Source organism: Theropithecus gelada, chromosome 6 (genome assembly GCF_003255815.1).
Source record: "Theropithecus gelada isolate Dixy chromosome 6, Tgel_1.0, whole genome shotgun sequence".
NCBI classification, from domain to species: Eukaryota; Metazoa; Chordata; class Mammalia; order Primates; family Cercopithecidae; genus Theropithecus; species Theropithecus gelada.
In genome coordinates, this window is record NC_037673.1 from 107,136,978 (window position 1) to 107,155,482 (window position 18,505).

General features: G+C 34.8%; 1 protein-coding gene across 3 annotated transcripts in view; it reads left to right on the forward strand.

The window, feature by feature from the left end:
- Window positions 1–18,505, forward strand: part of CAMK4 (calcium/calmodulin dependent protein kinase IV) — a 261,081-nt gene that overhangs the window by 88,084 nt on the left and 154,492 nt on the right. The gene's annotated exons all lie outside the window — the stretch shown is intronic.

The following is an 18,505-nucleotide window of genomic DNA, read 5'->3' on the forward strand; positions in this document are numbered from 1 at the left end:
AGATGTTTTTTCCCTCTTTTGAACGGTCTGTTAGAAACCCCTTGTTATCAACTAATATGTCATTATACTTAAGAAATATGAATATCCACACAACTTTTCTCAAAAACATCAACAGTGAAAATCAGGGTCTAGGTGGCACAGAGTAAAGCAGGGTGACTAAGAACATAAGAGATGAAGTCAGACCAGATCTGAGTTCAGCCTTTCCTCCCTACTCCATGTAAGCTTTGTGATTTTGGTCATGTTCCTTTAGTTTTCTTAACCTCAATCTTCTTATCTCCTGTTATGATAGATTACCATTATGAAATAATGTGTGTAAAGTGATCAATATAGTGCTTAGAGTGTAGAACTCAATATAAATTGGTTATTTGTATTTTTTTCATTGTAATTGTCAATAATTACAATTCTCAAAAATATAATTGTCAAAAATTGACCTCTCTTTAAGTGAATTTCGTCTGTGAGGATTTCAACAGAATACCCAGAATACAGACATAGCTACTTGCTGCTTACATATCTTACAGTGGTGGAATCAGAAAAGAAGCCAATGAAATTGGACTGAAGTTTAATATATGCTCTTTTACATGACGTGTGATATGTGAATTGATTGTCCTTTCAGTAACTTTTTGCAGTAATTTGTATGGGTATGTCAAATTACAGGAGTAGAATCTTCTTTGTAGTGAATATTAGTATTCTTAAGTGTGTGTCTTTTTCTCTGTTAGGACAATTTTTTTTTTTTTTTTCTGTAGAAGCCACTCCCCAAAAGTGTAATAGGAAGTAATGGAAAAAGTAATACGTTATTAAACAGCTGTGAAATTTTGAGGAATGCATTTGTTTAGTGTATAAGGTATGGTTGGTACCTAGAGTGGAGTTTAAGTATAGGATTTTGTTAGTCTTAGGCTGTGTAATTTGATGAAGAGTTAGTGATACTTTTTGGTAGTCTTGAAACTACTTATGAAGACTCACTTTCTCCATCATTGTTCAAATCCAGGTAAGACTTGGCCAACAGCATATCCATATAATGGAAAGTCATGTTTTAATACAGTCCCAACATTTTTGCAATCATGGGTCTGCAAATCTGTTTATGAGTAAAGCACATATTACAACTCAGCTTTATAACAGTGCATATATTGTTCTTTATTTGCCCCATAACCCACATTTTTACATTTCAAAAGTTTGCTTTTTAATTAACTAATAAATTTAACAGTGCCTTTAATTCAGAAAAGGAACAAAAATACTTTATAATCTTTTCAGAATAATTTTCTAGTATTTTTAGAACTTTAAAAAGCTGATAGTTAAAAATCTGCAGAAGCTAATGAACCAATTAATTAGTTCTCACCAATGTAATGATATACCCTGATATAATTTTGTGTTTCATTTCTGTTCTTAAATATGATTGAAAACCATTAAGGCCATCAAATAGGTGTCTTGTTAATATGTTGAAAATACCATTTCTGTCTTTATAATGACAATCAATTACAAATGAAGAAAGCTGACATTTACCAATATGAGAGTTTTTATTGTTGTTTAAAATAATCTAGAAACAACTACAAAGGCTTTCTTAATGTTGACATTTTGAAGAGTAGATCATATCAATTTAGATGATGAAATGTAATTTCTGAGATAATGGATTTGATATCAAAAAAGTATCTTATGAAAGATAAGATACTGCAGTAGCAAAATGACATGATTAAATAGATACCATGTTATGGTTCTACACGGCTATTTCTGTTCAAGACACTTGGTTTCCTGATAAACAGATTGTTACCTTGCTTATTGTTGAATTAGCTGGGAAGATTTTCCATACCTTATTTGAAGTGTATGTGCATTTGGATGTGCTTTTGGCAGAACTTTTTAAGAAGAAAGCTGTTCATTAAAATGTTTTATTTTCTCCTCAAAATTTTTCAGTGGGGAAGATCATTGCCTGCACAGATAATTAGAAACTTTTAGTAGCATTAGCTTTTCAATTGATTAGGGAGAGAATAGTGAGCTATTTTAATTTTCTGTACCATTTGCCTGGTGCAGTTTAATGAATATTGATTCATACAGATTAATTTGAAATACTAACATTGTAGTTGGTGAACGGAACACAGACAAACTTATTTATTAATGATTTATTGTCTCCCTGATTAGATTAGTTTTCACCTGGAATTCTGAAATCAGATAAAGAAAAGAATAAAGAAGAAAATTAAAATTCATTTAGTTTCATTTATGTGCCTGGCACTGGGCTAGGACCTTTCACATAAAATATCTCATTTAATCATCATGACAATCTTAGTTGTGGAAGATTATGATCATCATTATTTTTGTATGTAAAGAAACTCTAAACCTCATTCTTTTTTTTTTTTTTTTTTTTTTTTGAGACAGAGTCTCGCTCTGTCGCCCAGGCTGGAGTGCAGTGGCCAGATCTTAGCTCACTGCAAGCTCCGCCTTCCGGGTTTACGCCATTCTCCTGCCTCTGCCTCCCGAGTAGCTGGGACTACAGGCGCCCGCCACCTCACCCAGCTAGTTTTTTTGTATTTTTTAGTAGAGACGGGGTTTCACCGTGTTAGCCAGGTTGGTCTCGATCTCCTGACCTCGTGATCCGCCCGTCTCGGCCTCCCAAAGTGCTGGGATTACAGGCTTGAGCCACCGCGCCCGGCCTAAACCTCATTCTTAATCTCTTTTCCTCTAAGACTTAAACTTTCTAATTCTTTTACCCCAATGTGCGTAGGAGGAGCTAAATAAATGTTAACTTGGAAAAAGCGATTTTCTGTTTGGCAATATTTAGACAAATTCTACCACGTTTTGTTGAAAAGGCTCATTTTCCAGTTTTTCCAAGTCTGCAGGCAGTGACAGCTTCTTCTGCTAGACAGCTGTCACCTGAGATATTGCAAAGGGCTGCAATGCTGTAGCCACAATCCTTTGTTTTCTTCAGAGGCAGGTTGAAAATCTAGGATTGAAGTTATAGAGGGCACAAAAGAGTTTATCATTTTGTTTGGCTCTCTAGGCAATAATTTGATGCTATTTTTAATTAATGCAGGAAGCAAAACAGACCACTACATTTTATTCATTAAAGATTGCATTTTCGGAGAACTCAAATTATTTCATGACCCTAAGCAAACATTACCAATAATAAAGAGGAAATTGACATTCCCTCAAGGGCTTTCCAATAATTTCTAATCACATCAAAGCCTTGACATGTGGCCTAATACTCTAATCCTTTTTCTCCAGCCTCCCTTGGCCATTCCTGCTCCACAGTAACAGGGCAGGAGATGTCGCCAGTCCCCTAGGGAAAATAAAGGATCAGCTCAGTTCTTTTTCTATGACCAGCCTTCGCTGTTCCCATTTGAGGTACTTTGTGATCGCCACTGTCCCACTTACTGTTCTCAACCATTTAGTCTCACTCCACAGACATTTGCCCAGGAGGCTCAAACTGACATTTCCAAACATACTTTGAGTTGTAACCTTCTTTTCCTTCTTTTTTTCTTTGAAGACAAGAACACCTGAGGTGACTTTTTCTTTTAACTCTGAGCTTCTGATAGATGTTGAGTGATTGATCTTCCTGCAGCTCTGAGGACTGGAGCCTTAGCTTTAAATGGATGTTTGAAGAACATGAAGATGCACAGTGAAGGCTCCTCTACAGGCGTAGAGATAGTGTCATGTTTGACCTGCAAACATTATTTGTTTAAATCATTTGTTTTAAAAAATAGTTTTCTTAGGTGACATTGTGGTTATATTACAAGAAAAAAGGGATAGGAACCCATAGTGTCTCGGTGCTTTCCTGGCATTGATAAATCACCAGGAGCAAGGAATCTATAATTTCAATTAATATTGCATTTTCAAGAATAGGAATAGCAATATTCTAACCTGTTTCAGAACTATTTAAATGTTCTCTCAAAGACTGGTTGAGAACAAAACCAGAACAAGAAGTGAAGACGTTTGACCTCTACACTAAAAGTTGAGTTGTTTTTGTAATTGTATCCTAATATATTTTGAGGATCAAGAGCGCATAGGAATTCATCTTGAAATTTCCAGCTGGTTCAAGCTTCTCTCCTTTGTTTTTGACCCAAAAACAAAATGCAGGAAAACTACCAAAGAGGCATTAAAAATGATAATATTAATAAAGGACATGGACTTAGAATTGAAGAGACCATAGGCTTCTGATACCTGTAAGAGGGACTGAATATTAATGCATCTAATAAGAAACAAGTGGAAACTTTCTTCCCAGAAATTAGAGGTCAGGCCAGGCAGAGACTGGAATGTGCTAAAAAATGAATTTCAAATGTCAGAGTTACATTACATAGTGATTTAAAGCAGTTTAGGTTAGTTTAAGGCACCCATTTGCGCCTAGTTAGATCTATACAGTAAACTCTTATTTCAAGGAGTATATTGTTAACTTCCCTAAGTACACAATTGATATAAAATCATGGTAAAGCCTATGTTTTAAGAAAGAATTTGAGTTTTCTTAGGGTAATAAGCAATACTCATTCATTCAAGCTTAGCCTGTAGAAAGTGTTTTATAATACAGCATTTGTTAAATAAATAATGTGCATTAGCCAATAATTGTAACACAAACATATTTTTAACATGTTTCAGACCCTACAAAGAGTTTGAACTTTTGTGATCCTTATAATGCATCCATGAGGTAGATAAAGTATATGTGATTATGCCCCTCATTTGTAGATGAGTAATCTGATGGTCAGGTAGGCCAAGTGATTTGTCTGTGGTCAGGACCAGCTTCATGGGCATGTGTCCTATACAGCCCCACAGATTCCTATGCTCAAAAGGGCTCTGCACTTGGTTTAATGCTCTGCCGTGGCCATGTTGAAATTTTAGTAATTTTTGAACAATGGGCCCTGTATTGTCTGAATGCAAATATTACATTTTGTTTTCAAATACATTCAGAATCCTGAAGCCGGTGGAGTAATATGTTAAAAAAAAGGAAAACAGTATTAAAAGGCTATTTTTTTATTAGATTGTATAAAGTTAGGTTGCTAAAAAAGAAAAGCAGATTTGTACTACATGCAAAGAGAATGGAAACACTTGATTTAATTTACACAAGTTGCTTAATCCCTTTATACCTCAGCTTTTCATTTATGGCAAGAAAGTGGTTATAAATCGTAATGGTTGGTTTGTGGAAATGTATTACATAATTTAGTAAATGCATTAGGAGGAAGTCTGTTATCTATCTATGACACAAAATGGCTTACTAAGTAATAGCCTGAAAAAGGTGATCAAAATTTCCATATTTGGATTTAAAGTTGGCAAAGTGTATGGCTAGGTGGATCACAATTCTTTATGATCCACATGGCTGTGCAGTACTACTGTGCCTGCCCCAGAATTTGTCAGGTAATAAAATCCCAGATATGGTTTCTGTTTCTGAGATGAGTAAAGTGAGTCTCATTCAATACTGTTATAAAGTATAAGACTCTCTTAAGACTGATTGCCGGCCGGGCGCGGTGGCTCAAGCCTGTAATCCCAGCACTTTGGGAGGCCGAGACGGGCGGATCAGGAGGTCAGGAGATCGAGACCATCCTGGCTAACACCGTGAAACCCCGTCTCTACTAAAAAAAAATACAAAAAACTAGCTGGGCGAGGTGGCAGGCACCTGTAGTCCCAGCTACTCGGGAGGCTGAGGCAGGAGAATGGCGTAAACCTGGGAGGCGGAGCTTGCAGTGAGCTGAGATCCGGCCACTGCACTCCAGCCCGGGCGACAGAGCAAGACTCCGTCTCAAAAAAAAAAAAAAAAAGACTGATTGCCATAACATAGCCATGTGGAACAGTTGTTTTATTGCCTAATGACTTTATTATCTAAGGGGAGAGAGAAAGAAGATATTATTTTGGAGTGGAAGGTGGGGTTGGAGGTGGAGAAGCTAACAAACTGGAAATACCAAGCTCTGATACCAGTCCTAGGCAATTCAACTTAGACAACACTGTCCAGAAAAGCAGTGCCACTTCTAATTCTAAGAGTGTCTCTTAAATTGTAATGAAATGTCACTAATGTCACTTCTGGCCTTAATGAAAGAATCAGATAATTGCATTAATAAAGACAGAGTTTTCCTGGAAACAAATACAAATAACCGACAGAGCCGACAGAGTAAGTATGAGGATAATGAAGGTAATACTTTAAAATCTAAATAGATTAGAAACCACATAATTTTATCAGTCTTATGATGGCAAATACTGTTGACAAAGATGGAAAACAGTAAGTAGGTATAAGTAGACTCTTCGTTGTATTTTTATTTTTCTTTTATAATAATATTCTTCTCCCCTTTCTTCCTCCCTTTTCTTCCTCCTCTCTTATAGGATTTAAGACATTGTTATGATAGAGGTGGTAAGGAGCAGAGAGTTAGTCATTCAATTTATTTTAATTCTCCAAGCCAGTATTGCAGGTCTACTATATGAAAGACACTAGCTTGTCACAGGCCTTCACCCTCAAGTCACACTGGAGAGACACATGCACACAATTTACTATAATACAAGGCAATGTGCAATATGCTTTGTAATGGTGGGGTCAGATTTCTGTTCTAGAAAGATTGTTCCAATAGTAGTAGTGACTAATTTATCAATTGAAAAAGTATTAAGTTTTTGTGACCTGTCTGGATAGACTTCCACAAGAGACTGCCTTAGTGAGAAGGCCTGAGACAGAGCAGAGTCTTGGATTCAGTAACAACTCTTCCCTTTATTAACTATGTCTTTTTGAACAAGACATTAACTTCCCAAACTGTGGTTTCTTTATCAGCTGTGTATCATAATATCCCTCGCCTTTTTGCTGGGTTATTGTGATTATTATATCAGATTTCTCCAATCTGTAAAACATTTCTTGAGCTTCAGTTACATATTCCAGGCTGTGTGCTAGGCACCAGGGACATAGATCAGTAAGATGCTCTGTGAATGTTACGAGTTCCCAGTATATAATGAAAATTGCTAATTCTGATGCTTATAGAAGGCAAGCCTGTATTGTAAATGAGTGAGAAGATATATTAAAAGTCATGGAGACTGTTGGTATCCCTGACACAATGTAGACAGCATGTCCAGTTTTGATGAGACAACTACTGCCACCTTTAACTGATTGTGGTTATCCAGGAATGCTAGTGCTACATTTTCTTAAAATGTAAAATGTGCCTATTATTAATATTGACATCCAGTTAAAAAAACTGTCTAAACATTTTTGTTTAAACATTTTGTATGCAAGATATAACTGAAAGGTGGAATCAACTTATGAGATGGCTGTTTGCAAACTCTGGTCTAGATAGGCATGTATGTGAATCAACCACAAAGGAGATATTAGGTATAGGAGTGGAAAAAGCTAACTACCTATGAGTCCAAGATGGAATAAAAAAGAATGTGATATGTGTGTCATACAAGATGGTGATTATGTTGAATTCATTAATGCCTAAAACCTTGTTCATCAGAAAAGTGGAGGAGGTGATGTAAACAAAAAGAGAAGCATACTCAACTCAGTGAATCTGATACTGCTAGGTAGAAAAGGGAGGACAAAAGTAGATAAGACCAGAAGAAATATGAGCAAGATGGCACATGGTCTCACATGACATGTTGAGGAAACTGGATTTTTCTCATCATCATGGGGATAGTGAGCATAGGGGAGGGTCATGGTCAGATTTCCATTCTAGAAGGATTGTTCCAATAGTAGAAAGGAGGAAGACTAAAGGGGAATAAGGCTAGAGGCCTGGAGCCTATTTAAAAGGCTATGGAGTGGAAACAGGAATGATAGAAACTGAAATTAATTTGTAACTTAGTGTTAATGTGTAATACTATTCATATATAATATTGCCTTTTTTTGTTGTTTGTTTGTTTTTGAGATGGAGTTTTGCTCATTGCCTAGGCTGGAGTGCAATGGCACGATCTCGGCTCACTACAACCTCTGCCTCCCTGGTTCAAGTTATTCTCCTGCCTCAGTCTCCCAAGTAGCTGGGATTACAGGCAAGCATCCATGCCCAGCTACTTTTGTATTTTTAGTAGAGGCGGAGTTTCATCATGTTGGTCAGACTGGTCTCGAACTCCAGACTTCAGGTGATCCACCCATCTCGGCCTCCCAAAGTGCTGGGATTACAGGCGTGAGCCACTGCACCCAGCAAATATTGCCATTTTTAATTGATACTAAAGTGCGTGGTCTTTCACATTTTAACATCTGTGCAATCAAGATGCATCCTGCAGCCATACTATGGGCTGTCATAGTTAAATTGGTTTTAGCTTTTCTCTTTTGTAGTGATTGTAGCATAATGTCATTTCCTAATACCAACATTGTCTGATTTGTGAAATGGAATAATCATGGACTCCTAACCACTAGACTGAATTGTAAAGAGGTGACATGAAATAAGCTCTAATAATTGATAATCCTACCTACACCCCTGGAAGTGAGCTTTTCAACATTTCTCTGCTTTGGTTACCAGGAACTCCCACTTCCTGGGTGTTCATGAGGTTAGAGGAGGCAAGTGTATATGTCAACAGGAGCTGGGAGATGGTATAAATGTGTGAAGCTGCCGGCTCTCAAAAAAGTTGCTGCTCAGGTCTCACCAATGCTGCTGGACACAAAAAGGAGTTAGTGTTGCTGTATTCAAGAGAAGCTGGAAATCTGAATTTTGGTGAAATCTCCCAATTTTTAAATGTTGGCAAAACATTCAGCATTTTTAAAAAACCCTGTTCAGGCCAAACAAAACACATCTATGTGCTAGATAAGCCACCAACCTTGCCTCTGCTTAGCCTCTTGTTGAAGGAGTAATTTTAGTGACTTTTAATTCATACAGTTTCTTAATATTAAATGCTAAATATTACTGAATGTCACTGACAAGCCTAAGTCACAGCTGGGAGATGTGAAATCTCTTCCATGTCTGTATTAGCCATCTGGTATAGCTCTCAGCCACATGAATCCTTTAGAAACAGCAGTGGGTATAGTCTCAAGGCCTGTGATCTAAAATGGGTAGTTATTTTGTCCTAAAATATGTCTGATCATCTATTCAACAGGAAAAATTCTTGAGTGCAGTGTTTTGACATAATATAATTATATCTCATGCCTCAAAATCCTTTTCTTCTCCAGAAACAATAACAGATGCTGTTGATGTTTAAAAAGCTGCCTGGAACACCAAAGGGAAATTTCTTAATTCTGCCCTTAAATAGATTTATCATTTGTTAATCTCCTTCAGTCACAAATTTTGTCAACATTTGCAATTTACTCTTAATAAATGCATAAAGAATAAACATATTATTTTCTCTTCTGTAACAATCGTGTCTCAATCAAATTCAATAAGGTGATAAAAAGTAAAACTGTGAGGAAAGACTTCTGCTTGTGAGAATCAAAGGTACTACACTTGCCCTTCTTCTACAACCAACCCGGACTATAGTTATAAGACAGTTGTTTTCAGGCATTGAGAAATGGGCAACAAAGGGCTGTGATCATTGAGAGAAGGGAAACACAGGTGAGTACCATATTCACCTGGATTCTCTAACTGGGACAATGAATGATGAGATTTTTTGAGGCGAAGCAGAAACAACTGTGGAGAAGCTGAGAGGTAACAGAGATCTCTGAGGATAGGTAGGCATGTACAACTGGAAGACATTAGATCTCTGGCTAGGCCAGGGTGTAGAAACATTGCTGAGCACCTCGGGTATTTGTTTGAGACCTCAAAACGATCACACTTAAATAGGAAGGATCACGTCCTAGAGAGCAAGGACCATGACACAGAATCAATATCAAAATTCAAACAGTTTTATCCTAATAAATAAAACCAAACTTGATAGGATCAAAAGGATTCATCAGCAATGTAACTGCCTGCTACTAAAAAAAAGGTCATCTCTGTTTAAAAGTAGATAATATAATCCAGACTCCTTAGTGTGTATCATTTAAAAATGTCTATCACACAATTTAAGAAATTACTAGACATTCAAAGAAGCAAGAAATTGTGACGTAGAATCAGGGTGGGGTGGGTGTAAGGGGAGTCAATAAAATAGACTTGGAAATAATTCAGATGTTGGGATTAGCAGATAAAGACTATAAAACAACTGTTGTAATTATTAATATATTCAAGAACGTGAAGCAAAATATGGGCATAGTAAATAAACAGAGAGAATATTTCAGCACAGAAATGGAAACGATGTAAAAGAGCCTAACGGGAATTTTAGAATTGAAAAGTACATCATGTGAAATTTACAATGAGTAAGCTTAAGAATGGATTAAGGGCTGCAGAAGAAATTGTCAGTGAACTTGAAGACAAATCAGCAGAAATTATCCAATCTGAAGCATAGGGAGAAAAGCCAGTTGGTAAAAAGGAACAGTCTTAACGACTTGTGGGAAAGTATCAAGAAGGCTATCATAAATGGAATATATGTCTCAGAGGGAGTGGGGAGAGATAAATGGGCAGAAATAAATGTTTACAGATATAATAGGAAAACATTTTCCAAAGTTGATAAAGAACATTACAGATTCAAGAAGCTTTTTGAATAACAAACATGGTAAACGCAAAGAGAACGAAAGGTAGGTATATCCTCAAAAGCCAGAAACCAAAGATAAAGAGAAAATCTTAAAAGGAACCGTGAAACAAAGATATGATATACAGACAGTCCTATACTTACGATTTTTTTACTTTATGATGGGTTTATCAGAGCAAAATCCCATAGCAAATTGATGATTTCTACTAAATGTGTATCATGTTTGCACTCTTGTAAAATCAAAAAATCACAAGTCAAGGCACTTGTAAATTGAGGACCATTGGCTGTGTTGCCAGCATTAAATGCATTTTCCACTTATGATATTTTTGATATACAGTGGGTTTATTGGGACCCTATTATAAGTCAAGGAGCATCTGTATATAAGAGAACAGTGAATATGAATGATGACTAATTTCCCATTTGAAAAAAAATGGAGACCAGAAGACAATGGAACAACACCTTCAAAGTTCCAGAGAAAAAAATAAAATAAAAACCTGTCTTCCCAGAATTGTATATCTCGTTAAAATATGTCTCAAAATGAGACTAAAATAGACATTTAAAAATAAATGAAAACCGAGAGAATCTATTGTCAGCACATAAACCACAAGTAATGCCAAACAAACTTTTTAATTTGAGGGAAAATAACACTAAATATAAGTTCAGATTTATAGAAGTCAATGAAGAGCATGGGAAATAGAATATAGGCAATATTAGAGACACATTTTTATTCTGCCCTTAGTATCTTTTAAGAAAATTGATCATTTAAAGCAAAATCAAGTCACTGCAGTAAAATATAGGATAATAACAGTCCAAAAGATAGGAAAGGAAGAGGAGGTGGTTAAATGGAATTACTGTTTTGAGATGTTTATATTTTACAGTGTAAACTGAGAAAAGTAAGATAAGATATATGCTAAAATCTTGAGGACAACCACTAACAAAATAATAAGATATCCCTTAAAGACCAAGAGAATCGATAAGGTAGAAGATTCAAAAATAATAAAATAATCCAAATGATAGCAGGAAAGTAGAACAAATGAAACCATTTTTTAAAATAATACGGATAACTTAAACCTATTTATATCACAAATAATATTAAATATAAATGAACTAAATACTCCAAAGGCAGAAATTGATACATTGAAAGAAGTTTCAATATTATCTATAGGAGATGCACTTTAAATATAAAGACAAATAGAATGAAAATAAAAGGATATTAAAAGAAATATTCAAATTCTAAATATAAGAAAGTTGTTTTTTATATTTAACTGATGATAAAATAGTTCATGCTATTTTTAGTATGATGTAAAACAAACTTCAATTAAAAATGCATTGCCAGAAATGAAGGGGCATTTCATAATGATTTAACTAGTTTAATACATCAGAAAGTCATAATTCTAAATGTATGTGCAACTAGTAACAGATAAGGCAAAAATTGAAGGAGAAGAGAGAAATAGATTCACAAAGCTAGAGATTTTAACACGTGAACGAGTGAACAAAAAATAAAGAATATACATGATTTGAATATTACCAATCACCTTGACTTAATTGACACTACAGAACATCATATTAAGTAACTGTAAAATATAATCCTTTTTGAGAACACATAAGCAGTTCTTCAAAATAGATCATGTATTGAAACATAATACACATCTCTAAAATTTCCCACTTTATAGTTGGTATTTTTTTTTTCTTATCTTACTTTGAGTTCTGGGATTCATGTGCAGAACATGCAGGTTTGTTACACAGGTATGCATGTGCCATGGTGGTGTGCTACACCTATCAACCCGTCATCTAGGTTTTAAGCCCTGTGTGCATTAGATATTTGCCTAATGCTCTCCCTTCCCTTCCCCCAACCCCTGAGCAGGCCCTAGTGGTTGATGTTCCCCTCCCTGTGTCTTTGTGTTCTCATCATTCAACTCCCACTTATGAATGAGAACATGTGCTGTTCGGTTTTCTGTTCCTGTGTTAGTTTGCTGAGAATGATAGCTTCGAGCTTCATCCGTGTCCCTGCAAAGGACATGAACTCATCCTTTTTTTATTACTGTGTTGTATTCCGTGGTGTATATGTGTGTGTGTGTGTGTGTGTGTGTGTGTGTATGTGTATGTATGCCACATTTTCTTTATCCAATCTATCATTGATGGGCATTTGGGTTGGTTCCAAGTCTTTGCTATTGTAAATAGTCCTGCAGTAAACATACATGTGCATGTGTCTTTATAGCAGAGTGATTTATAATCCTTTGGGTATAATACCCAGTAATAGGATTGCTGGGTCAAATGGTATTTCTGGTTCTAGATCCTTGAGGAATTGCCACACTATCTTCCACAATGGTTGAACTAATTTACACTCTCATCAACAGTGTAAAAGTGTTCCTATTTCTCCACAGCCTCGCAAGCATCTGTCTTTTTTATAATCACCATTTTCCTGACTTTTTAATAATTACCATTCTAACTGGCATGAGATGGTGTCTCATTGTGGTTTTGATTTGCATTTCTCTAATGACCGGTGATGATGAGCTTTTTTTCCTGTTTCTTGGCCACATAAATGTCTTCTTTTGAGAAATATCCATTCATATCCTTTGCCCACTTTTTGATGGGGTTGTTTTATTTTCTTGTAAATTTGTTTAAGTTCCTTGTAGATTCTGTATATTAGACCTTTGTTAGATGGATAGATTGCAAAAATGTTCTCCCGTTCTGTAGATTGCCTGTTCACTCTGATGAGCAAACCATGGGATAAAGCCATGGGATAAAGAAAATAATTAAAGGAGATCTGGTAAATATTTTCAACTAAATGGTATTTCAAATACAACATATCAAAATTTGTGGGATACAGCTAAAGTAGTGTTTAAAGGAAAATTTTAGCATTGAGTGTTTTTAAAAAAGATTTACAATTAATGAACTACATTTCTACATTAAGAAGCCAAATAGATATAAAAGAAGAGAGATGCAATTCAATTTCAAAGGAAGTAGAAAAGAGGGAAAAAGATAACGTAGAAGTCAATAAAATTGAAAGCAAATAATGGGAAAAATTTAAAATGCTAAAGGTTGGCCCTTTGACATGATTAATGAAATTTACAAACCTCTAGCAAGACTGGTAAAGAAAACAAGCAAAAAAAACCAAAGTCCAATATTAGGAATAGAAAGGAATATCTCTATAAACCCTATGGATATTGAAAAGATATTATGAACAAATAACAATTTTGGGCTGATACATTCAACAAATTAAATGAAAAATTTTCTAAAATGATTCAACCTTCCAAAAGTGACATAAGAAATAAAAATAGAAATAACCTTACATCTGTTAAGTAAATATATTTTCTATTAAAAGTCTTCCTCAAAAGAAGACTCCAGAGCCCAGATATTTTCACTGGTGAATTCTACAAAAGCCTTAAGAAGTAAATAGTGCCAATATTGCACAGACTTTTGCAGAAAATTTTTTAAAAAAGTCCGATTTTTTTATGAGAACAGCATAACACTAATACCACATTATTTTATAAATATTTAAGAGAAAATAAAATTATAGATTTGTCCCTCATGGTTTTATTTTTTCATGGGTGTAAAAGTCCTTTTATAATTATTAGCAAATAGAACCCAGAAATATAAATAATACATCATCAGCAAGTGGGGATTATCCCAAGGATAAGGTGAGCTTAACATTAGCTACTTGATTAGTGGAAGTAGCCACATTTAGATATTAATGAGAAAAAAACCATACAGTCATCTCAATAAAGGTAGATTAAGTATTTGACAACATTCACTGTCCATTCATAATTAAAAAAGAAAAATAAACCTCTCAGCAAAGTAAGAAAGAAAGGGAACTTTCTTAATTTGGCAAACCACATCTATGAAAAAACTATAGCTACTGTCATTTTTAGTGATGAAAAACTGAGTGCTTTTACCTTAAGATCAGGAATAAGGCAAGGATATCTGCTCCCACTCTTAAATAGAATATTATATTTGAGGTCCAAGCTAGTGCAGTTGGACAAGAAAAAGGCAAAATATGAAGCAAAACTATTTATTCAGATAAAAGCTATTTTTTTGGTAGAAATCCTCACGATTCTACCCCCCCCCAAAAAAAAACCAAACAAATAAAAAACTCTAGTAGACTAATAAGTTAATTTGGCAAGGTTGTAAGATAAATGTCACCATACAAAAATAAATTGTATTTATATATATTAGAAGCAAACACCCATAAAAGAAAATTCTAAAATATTATTACAATTACATCAGGAAATAAAAAGCAATGAACAGTAACTTTAACAAAAGACATAAAAGACATTTACTAGGAAAACTTCAAAATATTGCTGAGAAATCAGAGGAAACCTAAATGGAGTGATATACAATGTAAATGGATTGGAGGACTCAATATTAAGATGTCAGTTTTCTCCAAATTGATCTATAGATTCAATACAATCCTAATGAAAATCCTAGTAGGATCTTTGTTTTTCTGTTTTTTTGTTGTTGTTGTTGTTGTTGTTGTTTTTGGTAAACATCAATGAGTTGATTCTAAATGTTACAAGGAAAAGTAAAATAACCAGAATACCCCAAATTACAAGTAATCTAGAGATGATTTAAAGTATAAAGGGGAATGTGCATAGATTATATGCAAATACTATACCATTTTATGTAAGGGATTTGAGCATCCATGGAGTTTGGTGTCAACGGTGGATCTGGGAACACCAATCCCCCATAGATAACTGTACTGTAAAACTACAGAAATCAGAGTAGTGAGGCATTGGCATAACAATAGAAAGAATAGAGTCCAGACACAGATCCATAGATCAATAGTCAGTGGATTTTTGGCAAAAGTACTGAGGCAGTGCAATGGGGAAAGAAAATCTTTTCAGTTAAAGGTGCTGTAACAACTACATAAATACGTGGGAAAAATATACCTTGATACATGCCTTATACCACAAACAAAAAATAATTCAAGATATGTCATATACATAAACATAAAAGTTAAAACTAGAAAACTACTAGAAGAAAACTAGGATAATATCTTTATGACTTGAGGATGAGCAATGATTTCTTAGAACACAAAAAGCACTCACTATAAAAGAACTGTTAAATTTAGATCTAAAAATTTAAAGATTATGATGATCAAAAGACACCATTAAGAACAATAACAAAGCAAACTATTGACTGGGAGAAATTTTACAATACACATTTATAACAAATAATCTTGTGTCTGGAATTTTTTAAAAACTCGTAAAAATAATAAAAACAAAGTCATATTTTTTTAAATGGGCAAAAGACCAAAATGCTTCACAAAAGAAGATGAATGAATTACATATAAGTCCCTGCAAAAGTACTCAACATCATTATTCATGGAAATGTAAATTAAAACCACAATAGGACATCACCTCATACCCACTAAAATAGCAAAAACTAAAATAATTGACATTTCCAAATGTGATGAAGATGTGGAGCAACTAGAACTCTCATACCCTGCTTGTGGGAATGAAAATGATACAACCACATTGAAAAACTATTTGACAGTTTTTCCAGAAGTTGAACATTGAGGCTTGAGTAAGATCATTTCTGTGGAACACCTACCAGTCTATTCTTTTGCCTATGTTAGTCCCTATCCACCTTGAAGACCCACTTAAATTCGCCCTCCTACAAGAGGGCTCCCCAGTTTTCTCCCTCCTTTTTAGTCCCCAATAGTAGGGGGACTACAGATCTCTGTTTGCCAAGGATAGTCCTGATTTATGTATATGGTTTTGACATAATCAATTAATCCTAATCTCAAAAACATACAGCCTTGACAATAAATTATAAATTTGTGCTACCCAGAGTTCCATGGTTTTGATCTTAGTATTTAACCTACTTAGAAAATTATATATTTATTTATAGGTTTTTTTCTTATTTTCATATTATGTTTTAAGTTCATTAGGGGCCAGAACCATCCTTATAATCCCATAAAGTGCCTAGCACAGTGCCTAATAAATTTTCATTTAATGAAATTTAACTCGATTTTAAAAATGATCAGTGATTTCTGCTGCTTTTAAATATATGACTAAATATTGCTCACACCCAGGCAATTTAAGCATCATTTTCTTACAATTCTTAACCTCAGCCTTGAGGACAGTGCTCCCTACAATGAAATAACTTTTCTAGTACTTCAAAATTAATTACATTGTATCCTTGATTCTATTTGAGAATGCAAGCATAAAGATGTAGGGTGAGATTTCTGTGAGCTGCTGGTCTAGTGCATTTTGGTGGTATGCCTGACTTCAGGGATTACAACGTTGGTGCTTTTACTTCCCAATTAAAAAGATTTCCCATAGACAGCAGGAAAAATTGCAGGCTCATTAGAAAATTATAACTACATTGTGGAAAGACTTAGAGGAAAGAAGATTCATTAAATTTTGGCTTGAAGTAGTTAAAAACCGAAGTGTCCATTGAAGTCATACTGAACAAATAAAATGTGGTATATTTGTTGAGTGGCAGCAATTAAGAGGACTTACTAAGAACTATGTTAATCAGCAATACTAGATCTCAAGAACATCATGTTCAGTGAAAAAATGCCAATTGAGGACTAAGATATATGGTATAGTAACACTTCTATAAAATCTAAATAGTGTATAGAAACAGTGGTATATATTGCTTATTAATATTAATAAGCATAATTGAAGGTATGGAGATGGAATTGTGTAGATACACATTAAACATAGTAGATGGTAAACAGGACTGGGAATGGAGGATAAAAGTTGAAAAAAGAACAATAGCTGTCTTCATTCATGTATTACAACATTAAATGGTTGATGAAAAATTCAGTTCTGTGTGCTACATGCATGTGCACACACCCACTCACAGAAAATAAGGAAAATAAACTTTTCACAAGACGTTTGATTAGTTGATACTAATAGCTAACAATATGATGCATAAAATATTTTGAAGCAAAGAAAACTGGTAAGAGTTATTAAGACCCTTTATTCCATAGTTTTATTGTTATTGATGTATCACTTTGTGATTGAGAACCAATACTTAAGCTATCTGATCATTTGAGGCTGTTTTTGCTTTACCTTGTCATAGCGAAAATTCAGGATTTGGATTCCAGAGCTGCTTAAGCTTTTACTTTATCTTAAGGCAGGAGTTTTATTAAATGTCTGAAATAAGAGGAGCCATATTTAAGCCAATGCTTATGGAGATCCAAGCACTAGGGCCAAAGTCACAACTGGGTGCTGTTAGACAACAACTTAAGGAAATTGTTCAGCAGGCAAGCAAGGTTTTGAGAAACTGGAGCCACAAAGTAGAGAATATAAAAATTCATAGTTTGAGTTGATCAGAGTTGAAGAGTTAGTAGTTGCCAATGTAAGGTCTTGAAAAAGGGTGTATAGGTCAGGAATGATACCTGTAAGACAGTGACTGTAGAATAAGCTGACATGAGGCTGAAACAACAAATGAGGACTCTATCTGGGAGACAGCCAGAAGAGTGGATGTAAGGCATCAAGTAGGAGGACATGAGAAGACTGAAGTGAGGTACTTACCCTTGCTCTCTGCAGGATTAAGCAAGTAAATGAACTCGATAAGAAAGAGTGCAGTTATGGACAGACTGATGCCAAGCTTATCAAAACCTTGGGCTTGGCCTTTTCTTAACATCTGGAGTTTAGTATCATTCCTTGACATGATATACTTGAGATTTGTTTTAGGAGTGTAATATTTAACTGATTTGGGAAACCTCCAGATCTAAATGGCAACTTTTAAATTCTAAAGGTTAGCCATTCTTCATGTTGTAGATTGAAAATGTCAAATCACTAATTAAATCAATTAAGTAGCTTTCCTCCTGTTCTTTGTTGATTTTAAGGTTCAGATTTTTTTTCCCTCTTGGTGACCAAAGAACATCCTGAAGCATTCTAGTGTTGAAGAGCATTGATGAGTTGCAGGCTGACAGAGATAGAGACTGAAACAATGAAAAGCTGTCCCAAGAATGGGCCAAGATGTATGCTGATATTAAATGCTTGCAGATTTTGACTTTTTTAGGTTCCTGCTCTTTAATATGACACACTTTCACCACTAAGAAGAATCAATTTTGAGGATATAACCAGTTTTCTTTAATAATTCATGTAACCTAAAAGTCAGT